At 47.5% G+C, this 10,973-nt stretch overlaps 1 long non-coding RNA gene across 1 annotated transcript; it reads left to right on the forward strand.

Moving 5' to 3' along the window:
* Nucleotides 1-4,032: 4,032 nt before the first annotated feature.
* Nucleotides 4,033-10,676, forward strand: LOC116907938. The gene is made up of 3 exons (XR_004388855.1): nt 4,033-4,281; nt 9,452-9,529; nt 9,651-10,676. It is a non-coding gene; the product is annotated as an uncharacterized LOC116907938 (long non-coding RNA).
* The last annotated feature ends 297 nt before the right edge of the window (nt 10,677-10,973 follow it).

The raw sequence follows: 10,973 nt of genomic DNA on the forward strand, positions 1-10,973 counted from the left end.
TTTCTTAAACCCCCTTGTGCCTCAGAGAGGCGTAGTGTTAACTCAGATGAACTGTGTCTGGGCATGTGTGAACTGAGAGGACCCGATGCTCTACTTGTTCACCCTCCCGACACATTTCATCAGATATCCATTTGTTCATTCAGCCACTCAGTAAAAACTGCCCTGCCTTGTAGATAATAAGGTTCTATTCACTGTACTGGGGAGAGGAATATGATTTGTGATTTCCGAGTACCAAGAAGAGAGAAGCTGGCCCTGGTGTACACAGTAATCACTCCAATACTGCCGTGCCAGGATGTATGTCCAAGGGAGCCCTGAATGGCGATTGTCCAGCTCTGTCATGGGAGCCTGAGGCTTCACAGAGAAAATTAGGTTGGAGCGGCGTACAGAAGGATAGACAGAGAGGCACTTACCAATCTGCTCTGCCTTAGGTAGACCAGTTTCCTTTCTTCTTTTAGAGACTCACACTGTAGCTCAGGTTAGCCCAGATCTTATTCTGTCCCTAAGGTTGACTTCAAACTTATACAAACCCTACTGCTTTAAACTCCCAAATGCTTGCATTAACAGTGTGAACTGCCATGCTTGGCAGTGACTTCTTCCTCCTCCTCTCTTCTTTATAGACTTTATTTTTTGGTACAGTTTTAGGCCCACAGCAAAACTGAAGGAAAGACAGAAACTTCTCCTCTATTCCCTGCCCCCCACCACCACACCGTGGGCAGCTGTTTACTATCTGGAGGTTGATCTGTGTGGTGGGTCTGTGTCGAGCACTGATCCACTGATCCTTTTCACTCAGCCCCTGCGCAGCTTTAGAGAACCCTCCTGAGAATCTCACGCATGAATCTGTGGTGTCTTCAGACACAGCAAACAACTCTGACTGCAATATCCCTAAATAAGTGACCACGCCCATCCTCTGTGGCAGCTGCCGCGTTTCTGACACCCCTAAATGAAAGCATTGGTGAGATACAAGAACAAAGGGTCTACTGACTGTTGCTCACTAGACCTTAGTAGAGGGGTGAATCCAGTCAGTCATTGACTAAGTCCCTCCGAGGGACTGGGGTCAAAAGCTTGGTTCAGCTGGCTAACTTCTGATATGCAAAAGTGGACAGGAAATGGAGGGGGCTGAGAACGTTCGTTTTGTACAGAAGAGGCAGTGCTTCATAGAAAGCTAAGCGATGCCTTTGTGAGTGGTTGGAGTTCAGTCTGTGAGTGGAAACAATGTAGAAGTTGAGAGTAAACACCTCCCAGGCTGGCTGGTTTGACCCAGCCTCCGTCCCTCTTCGGGTATCTGCTAAGGCGCTGGCCCTACTTCCCTAAGAACACAGGACCAGCTTCTTAACAGCCTGTGCCTCTCATGCACCCCCTGAGCCCAACCCAATACTAAAGCTCCCCTCCCAGCATCTCAGAGGTCCCAAGGTAATATTCTAGAATAGATATTTAACCACCACATCGTTTATTTCATTTATTGATCTGACTTTCAAATCAGGGGGGCAGGAGGCCCATTAATGGGAGCAATTTACACTCAATCAGGGCAGCTAGGTCAGAATTCAGACAAAGGTCTTTTCGGAATCTATAATAACTCTTTAGAGACGGTGCTCTCCCTGGACTGGAGAATATCTCCGACTTAGAAATGAATGGGCTTGGTTTTCAGCATCCCTGTGGAAGGCAGAAGCGTCTCTTTTTTTGATGGGAGGTGGTCATGGCTTGTCCCTTTGAATTTATTCCTTCCTGTGTCCTTAAGATTTGGGATTTAACGTCAGGATCCTAAGGTTGTGGAGCTGCCACTGTGGGAGGTTACCTTAGAGGTCAGGTCCGCAGTCTGGAGAAATTATGCCACGTAAACTAAAACGTACCTTTCCTCAGTTTCAGTTTCCGCCATTCATTAGGACTCGTAAAAACACAAGGATAGTTTACTTCTGTACCTTGATCCTGCCTATCGTGGTTTTACCTTAGCTTTTTGGTAGTCTGGGATTCTATAGATTATACCCGTATCTTTCAGCAGAGACAGCTGTGCATTTCTGTTTCAGTCTGCTTACCCACGTGGGTATGTCCTGAACTGTCACCTTGCTGGAAACACGTTTTGAGATACGACTTGGTGTCTTCAGGGTTTATTGTCAAGCTGGAGGGTGGCCCCAGATGTGCTTTAGAAGACTCACAGAAGTTCCAGTCACTTCTGGAACCTCTATGGCAGCGGCTGGGTATTGTTAGATGCTGGCGTCACCTTGGATGCCCTGGAGTCAGTTGATGGGATACGTTCAACTCTGATGAGCACGTAGGGCCGGTCTGTTCTTGGAGGGAGCCTGCACTCCCACAGTGATCTGGGAATGGATTTGGGGCACTTGCCTCTCCAGCCTCACATAATCCCTGGCTGTTTGTTCTGCTACAAGGGAAATCTTTGTGACTTCAAAGGTTCAAAGCTACATGGAGTGACATCGGGTGTTTTACAGACGATTGATCCTTGTGGGTTACCATCCTCCAACCTTCCTGTTTTGCTTGGTCAGGACCAACAGTGTCAGACGTCTCCCAGAAGCAAAGCATTCTTCTCTTGCATCTAGGGAGCTTCCATTAACAGTTTACAGATCTGTGCTATAGCCCTCTGCCTCATGAACTGAAACTTCTTGCTGAGCAGACGCTGCCCTCTGCTGGGCATGGATTTATTTACCTGTGCGTCTCCCTTCCAGGACTGTGTGAATAAGGTTCAGGCAATCTTACACTCATCTCTCTAGAGCCCAGCTCAGGGTTTGGCTGACGGCGGCGACTGAATGAGACCAGATAATTTATCTCACAGTCTGACCCAGCAGAAAGTCAGGTTTGAGTCCAAGCTTTTCGATATAAACTTGTGACCAGTGCTTGTGTCTGGGCCCACATATTTGTAACAAATTTTTTAGATGTTATGTATCTCTTTTGAATGTAGCTCATTCCCCATCAAATTAGAGACCTGTAAACCTGGTCAGAATTTTATAACAGGGTTCATATACATGGATGTGCGCGCGGTTACGTTTTCCCCGCGGAATCAGTCACCATGGCTCTCGCTGATATGACAGGATATCTGAACAAGCATGGTAGGAAGGTTCATTTTGACTCACAGTTGGAAGGGACACAGTTGACCATGGTGAACAAGATGTGGTGGCAAGGATCCGAGGCGGCAGGTCATGTGATATCCACAGCCGGGAAGCAGAGGTGAAAGCTGGTGCTTAGTTTGCTTTCTCCTCCCTATTCAGTCCCTGGTCCCCAGACCATGGGCTGTCACCCATCACATTCCAGCTGAGTCTTGTCTTCTCACTTAAACCTTTCTGGGTGCTTGTCCACAAACACAGTGGTGCGTCTCCTTGGTGACCCTAAATCCAGGCAAGTTGGCAACAAAGAGTCAGAGAAAGCAGGCTGGGCACCAGCGTTCGCCTCTCTGCTTCCTGGCTGTGGATGCCATGTGACCTGCAATGGCAGATTCTTGCACAAATAATAAAATGTTTTTGTTTCTGTTCTAGGAGCAGGATGTACTTATGCTATCTTTGTGTTCTTCTGGGTCCCTTACCACCAGTCAGGAAACCAAATATTATAGAAACAGGGAGACAATATATATAAATACCTTTCCTAGACTCAGTTCAGTAAAAAAAAAAAAAAAAGAAGTCAACATTTCAGTTTTGACCAGAGATTACCAGAGTTGAGAAAGCAAAGAGGGATTCCAAAGCTGGATTTCTGAGGAGAAAAATAACGTCACAAGTGGTTCATTCAGGGCTCAGCCCTTCCTGCCCTTGTAGGACCTGAGTTTAGTTCCCAGCACCCACACGGTGGCTCACAACTCTCCGTAACTTCAGTTTTAGCGCCCTCTTCTGGAATCTGCAAGAACTGCATGTTCATGGTTTTCTCTCTCTCTCTCTCTCTCTCTCTCTCTCTCTCTCTCTCTCTCTCACACACACACACACACACACACACACACACACACACACTAAAAACAAACACATCTTTTAAAAAGGTCCATGAAGTCACCGTTGTATTAAATATTCTGCAGGAAGTGGACACCACTTACCAATTTGTGAATTTTTCTTTTTCTCTCCGTAAATCAGATTGAGAAGGAGGAGCAGGTCGACCCCAAGAAAAAAGTGACCGAGAAAGGACTTCTTGTGAATGGACAGCCTCTGCTTGTGGATTTACTGCTTCACTGCAACCCATCTGCCCTCAGACTTATCTGGCCTCGAGTATGACGCAGGGGTGGACACCTGCTGATGTAACAACTACAGATGCCCTCAGTCCCCATGGTGTGGGAGCCTTAGGGCAGCCTGCCTGGAGGTGAGGAGGGGGCGCTTCGTGCCTTACTCTAGCCACGGAGTCCTGGAAGGACCCCTTGGGCTCCAGAGCTCAGGGAATGGGCCTTTTGGTTTCATCTGGAGCCCTTTTCTCTCTGGCAGGTGCACAGTTCCTCAGGGTCTTTGGCAAAGGTGATTACAGAGTCAATCCACACACATTCCTCCTCCTTCCTATTCCCCTCTCTCCCTGGGTCAGGTTGACAACCTGGCTCTTTTTCCTTTCCTTCCTAATTCTCTGCCTGGCTTCTCTTGATCACGTGACATCTGCCTCCCATTGACCTTCTTAATCAGTAGTGGTCAGAGCCAACGTCCACACTGGTGAAGGCTCAGGTTATTTTTGGAGTAAGATACACAGTTGCCATAGGATCCTTAAATGCAGCAATGTTCTCATAAGAATGGGATCCCGTTAAATCTTCATGTCAACTGTAGGTAACTTATGTCAGAAACGGAGGAAAGGGGGCATCCTCCTCCCTCTCCCTCTGCAGGCCCAGTCTCCAGCGTTACACAGGGCTTTGTGAGCACCAGTTCCTGCCCCAGTCTGGGGGAGAACAACCCTCTAAACACTGCCTGTGACTTGTCCCCTGTGCAGTTGGCACTCAGCCTCACAGACTCTCAGTGCAGCTCTGACTGCTCTCAAATGATATAATTTAGGAAGGTCATGTGGCTTCAGCCCTGTCCCCCATTCCCCATCACCTCCCTTGAGGCATCCTGGACAAGTCGCATGTGCATAGGTCTAGAAAGAATGCTGGGAGAGTTTCTGTCTCCAGATCAAAATTCCTCAAATTCCTGGGAAGGGCAGAGGCTTGATGCTCCAGTGTTTTCCATGGCTGACCCTCCACATCTGGGTCTGTGGTAAGGGAGAAGTCAAGAAAAAGGGGAAAGGAACTTGACTTTCTATAAAGGAAGGTAAAGTGTGTGTGTGTGTGTGTGTGTGTGTGTGTGTGTGTGTGTGTGTGTGTACGTGTGCACTTGTGTGTGTTAGAGAGCTAGCAATCCAAGAGTCCTTCCTGGACTAGGAGGCCAATCCATGGTATGAAGGAGTTTGTGCTCAACTGTCTATGTGGAGCAGGGTTGGGCTGAGTTTCTGTCTCCTTGCTCTGGTTTGCCTTCACGATCTGTAGCCTCAGACTCTTGGGAAAGAATGAGCTTCGGTATGGACACTTGTTCTAGACCATAGGAGCCAACCCTCCCCCATGGCACTTGCTTGTACCTCATCTGCACTCTCGCTGTGAGGACAGAGATTGGGCCAGATGGAAGCGCCTTGTACTGCCTTGTACTCGTGTGGACTGGCGTGTGGGTGTCAGCGTTGAGATTAGCTTGGGGAGATATTTGCCAGCTCTCGGTTTTCTTGCCCAAGTGCAGATGCTAGAGAGCCCCTCCAAGTCCCAAGTTAATTCTTGCCTCCCTGAAGACCTCAACCACAGAAGGTCATCATGAAAAGGCCACCACTTCAGAGTCCTGGCCTAAACTCAGAGTCCACATGCCTTCCCAGCAGGGGCCACAGAGGTGATCCACTTGGGCCTCTTTCCCCACTCAGCCCAGATGGGTGGGGGTGGAGGGTGGAGGGTGGAAGGAGAGGAGTTGGAGAAAATCCATGTCTATTCAGGCTCCGTCTGGGTCTGCTGCACAACAACTTCAGCTTGTTTTGAGCCCAAACTTACATAAGTTATAATCACAAAGCTGGAACTAGAGAAAGAGAGAAGGACACAGACACACACACACACACACACACACACTCATATATACACATACACACACATATACACATATATATATACACACACACAATACACACGCATACACACATACACGCATATACACACATACATAACACACATACACACGCATACACACACTCATATATACACATACACACACATATACACATATATATACACATACACACAATACACATGCATACACACATACACACATATACACACATACATAACACACATACACATGCATACACACACTCATATATACACATACACACACATATATATATACACACACATACACACACACTCATATATACACATACACACATATACACACATATACACATACACACATATACACACATACATAACACACATACACATGCATACACACACATGTATACACACACACACACACACACACACACACACACGCACATGCACCCACCCTCATCACTCCTCATCCCTCCTAACATTTTCTCCTTAGGAGGCCAGTAGAAGGGAAGGAAGCCGTTTCTATTCACAAGGAAGTCAGGCTCAGGGCCCAGGAGATGACTGCCTTGCGGGCATGGGGGCTAGAGTTCAGATCCCCGTGACCCATGTAAATGCTGGGTAGGCCTGGCAGTGGACCTCTAAATCCAAACTCAGAAACTGGAGACAGGAGATCCCAGAGCAAGCAAGAGGCCATATCCATGAACTCTGGGACTGATGGAGAAACCCTTCCTTCCTCAGTGAATATGATTAGAAGACATAGGCTGACTCCCAGTGTCAAACTCAGGGACTCCATGCACACACACCCCTGCATGCTCCTGCACATTCACTTGCAAACATGAGCACACGCACGTCATACATCCACATGGAAATGGGGGTAAGAGAAACGAGAGAGTACCAGGTTCCTCTAGGATGGGCCCACCCTGCCCAGGACTTAGAAGCCCTTTCCCCACACAGCAAGACCACACCATTTCTTCTGCCTGTTCTCTTTCTTGTACATGTGAACAAACGGGATGTGTCATCCACCATGGGGCTGTGTGCACACTCCTAGGGCCTCTTGTGCTCTGACCTCCCTGTCCTACATGGATGCCCTCGGCTCAAATATCACCCCAGAGATTCTTCCACGGTCACCGACTCCATCATTCTAGTTTGTCTAAAGGAATCATCCGCTCACTTGTTTAATTATTGTTTAATTCTCGCTCCAATGCTTTGCTTAATGTAAATCCCATGGCTGCCCCTTTGATTTCTCCTGTCTTCCCTTGTCTGGCGCTAACAAGACGTCAATAAATTCTTGCCGACTGAAAGAAAGATGCTTATTTGTTTTTAAGAATAGTTTTTAAAATAGTTTTCGAAAGTAAGGATCCTTTTGAGGACTGAGTGGCATCTATTGTCGCTCTCAGGGGATTGCTGGTGTCCCTGGAGAGAAATGGAAGTGACCAGCAGGAATTCATGAATGTAAATGCCTCCAAGGAAGCAGAGGATGGGTTCCCGCTCAACTCAGGGGCTTTCAAGTGTACTGCAATGCTCTGGGGACAGAGATGGCAGGGTGTCTGACGAAAAGACACAGGACAATTAGCTGATGGAGCTAAGAATCTAGGAGGCCAGCTTGGGGACAAAAATGTGGGAGACATATCCGTGACTCAAGGGGGCTTCTCACTGGTCAGGGAAAGCAGAAGGGAGAACTGTAGGTTACAGTGAGTTTTCACGTTCAACAGTGGGGTGTGGGGCAGCTCTTGCCCAAAGCCGAGATTTCCTGCTTACCTTACGTAGGACACAAGGTAAGGTACAGTTCACTCTAGGGTGGTGTCGAGCACAGGGTGGACGAAGGCAGAGGGGAGGAATCACTCCAAATCATCTCTGTGAAGTGTACTGCCCCCTTTCCCCCATTTTTGAATGAATTTGGATTTTCTTTTTTAAAAATGATTTGTTTATTTACGATGTGTGCACATGCCACGTGCACTTGTGGAGGTCAGAGGAGAACTCAGAGTCAGTCTCCTTCTCCCGTGTAGGTTCAGGGGACAGAAAGGAGGCTATGTATCCAACAGTTCACTTCATTCCCCACTCCCTCCCACCCCCATTCTGACTGGCCAAACTCAGGTCTCTGTGAAATGAAAGATACTTTTCCTGTACATTTATCGACTGACAGTGCGTCTCGGGTGGCTAGCGGCTAAGGCACTGTTGATGGCTCAAGCCCCCAGGGGATACTGTACAGGAGAGTCTCACTGAGTGACTTCCTCACTCAGGGAAGGTAAGTAGCTAGCTTGTTTAGCCCAGGGCAGTATTTGTAAATGAGTAAAAGAAAAAGTCATGTTTGTGGAAATATATATATTCATAAATACCTTAATAAATACACAATTCATTGTCTCTCAAGATGTCAGTCCCTTATTTAAAGCCCTTTAGGGGTGAACCAATTTCTGCTGCCCACTCACGATTGACAGGAGCCCATCTGTCATGGAACCTAGAGTGCTGAACACTGTCACACGATAATAGAAGCACTGACCCTCAGGTTCAGACAAAAGTCTACTCGTTTCCGTGTCGCCGATCAATGGTGCCCACATTGGTTGATAACATGGTAATTTAAATATATCAATGGTTGCCAACTTGACACAAGAGAGTCTCAGTGAGGGGTTGTCTAGGTCAGACTGGGCTGCGGGCATGTCTGTGAGAGCGTGCCTTGATTCCTTACTTGACGAGGGAAGAGTCAACCTGAAAGTGGCTGGCATCAGTCCTGGATCTGGGTTTCTGGAAGCTATCAGAGTGGAGGAAGCTGGCTGAACGCTGTGTGTGCATGTGCATGCGTGTGTGTGTGTGTGTGTGTGTGTGTGTGTGTGTGTGTGTGCATGTATGTACACACATGCATGCATGTGTGCACAGGTGTGTTTGGCGTGCACACAAGCGTGCATACGCACATGCGCAGGAGCGGGTGTAGGTCAGAGAGCAATTTTTGGGAGCCAGTTCTCTCCTATCACATGGGACCCAAAATCAAGCTCAGGCTGACAGATGTGGTGGCAAACACTTTACCCTCTGATTCATTTGCCAGTTTTATCCATAACTGCTTAAGTCGCACGGTTTTTCTCTTATTTTCCGAGTCCTATTTGGTGCCTCTTCTTTTGTTTATATTTGGAATAGGCTCCTTCTCAGGAAGCAACAAGCTACATCCCCAGGGCGGAGGGAGCAGGGTTGAGCTGGTTTCAGACCTATGCCATTCCACCGGTCTTGCCCCTTGCTGACCTCCCTATCCTCGGGGTCAATTGTATGACCAAAGGCTATTGAGCTCGGAGGTTTGCCTCCCTTCACAGATATGCCCGTCCTCTCTATGAGAGAGGAGTACCCACTTCTGAAGAATGTAGGAGGCCAACGGGAAATGCAGGGGTGCAGCCGCCAGGAGAACCGGGGATCGAATGTCCCCATTTAGTTCTGATCGTTTCTCTCTCCCCTCAGCACTTGGACGATGCCACTCCATCACCTCCCTCTATAACCGCCGAAGAGGCATCTCTGTCCACCTTCTGACCCTCCACGGTAAGATTCCTTTTTACCTTCAGTTATTTTGACAAGACTTTTCCTTTTCGTCACTGCCATTCTGAACGTTGGCTGTGAGGTCCCTAAGCATAGATCATCTGTATCTATTCTTCCCGCTCAGGTTGTTCAGTCTGAAGATTCCTGTGTCTTCAGGGATGTGCAAAACAAGGTCATGGCGTGCGACCATCCAAATGGCAAATATAAAAAAGAAATTGTCAAGTGTTGGCGGTGACGCAAGAAAAATCCTAGAAGCCACGGATGGGAATTTATACACTGTCGCAACACCGTTGAGATGTACTCTGGGGACACTATCAAGGCAAAGTATCTTAAAACCTCTAATCAAGCGACTGTAATTTTAGGCATCCATCCTGGGGAAAACTCACACCCTTTTAGAGAAAGGAGAAATGCCCAAATTTGTTTAAAAGATCGTGGTTTGTAATTAAGAGAGGTAGAATGAGATTAACCAAAATGTCGGTCCACGGGAGAGCAAGAGAGTCAATCTTGGGATGTCCACAAAGTCCTAAGAGCAGTTAAAAGCCAATCTGTCAGACAGACCCATGCCGAGCAGGTAAATCTAGAAAGCAAACCAAGGACTATAAAAGTCAGCACCAGGCAGTAAATCCAGAATAAGAGCCTATGCATACATATTGGCAGCCCACAATCCTGTACTGGTTATTGCTTACATAAGGAGAAGCCACAGATCTCATTCTTTCTTCTAGAATGCAATAGAATTTAAAAATGACAGCAGAACAAAAGGACACTAGAAATTATCCTGTCAGAAATAAAAGTATAAGAAATAATTTCTGGCTTGAGGAAATAACCCAGGCTAAAAGCTACACGGGCCCGGCTTAACCATACCAGCAGGGCATACCTTTGTTAGGAGAGGGTCAATTCGAAGTTTGTGAACAGCCTGGGTTGTTTCCAAGGCTGCATAAATCTTAAACACCAAAAATGTGTGTTTTGAATTAATTTTGGGTCTGGTCTACAGAGTCCGGCTTGTGATGGCTCCTGACACCGGAGAAAAGGGGATAAGTTAATATAAGGCTCTGGGATTTTCTTTGAGGAACAGGCAGGTAGGAAAGGACACTAGAATGTTGGGGAATGTGGAGGGATGTAAAACAGACAGTATTATGGTGGGGGGAACTCAGTAAGGAACGGTAAGGACACCAGAAAGGCCTCGTGCTGGGAGCCAGGGTGGCCAAGCCCAGGCAGATGCTCAAAGACCCCAAAGGCCACCATTGCCTCACAACCAGACCCAGCAAAGTTCAGATCAAGTGCACTAATGGGGGTTACGTCAGTGGAAACTGTCCGGGGCATAGAGCAGGGGGTGAGGAAGACAGTCAGGAGGAAGCAAGAGATGGCTTAGAGTGTTGCATGGCAGCAAGAAGAAGCAGCCCAAATATCATCCCAAGGCAGCCATGGCTTCCTCTCCCGAGGACACTGT

This window comes from Rattus rattus, chromosome 8, assembly GCF_011064425.1.
Source record: "Rattus rattus isolate New Zealand chromosome 8, Rrattus_CSIRO_v1, whole genome shotgun sequence".
Classification (NCBI taxonomy): Eukaryota; Metazoa; Chordata; class Mammalia; order Rodentia; family Muridae; genus Rattus; species Rattus rattus.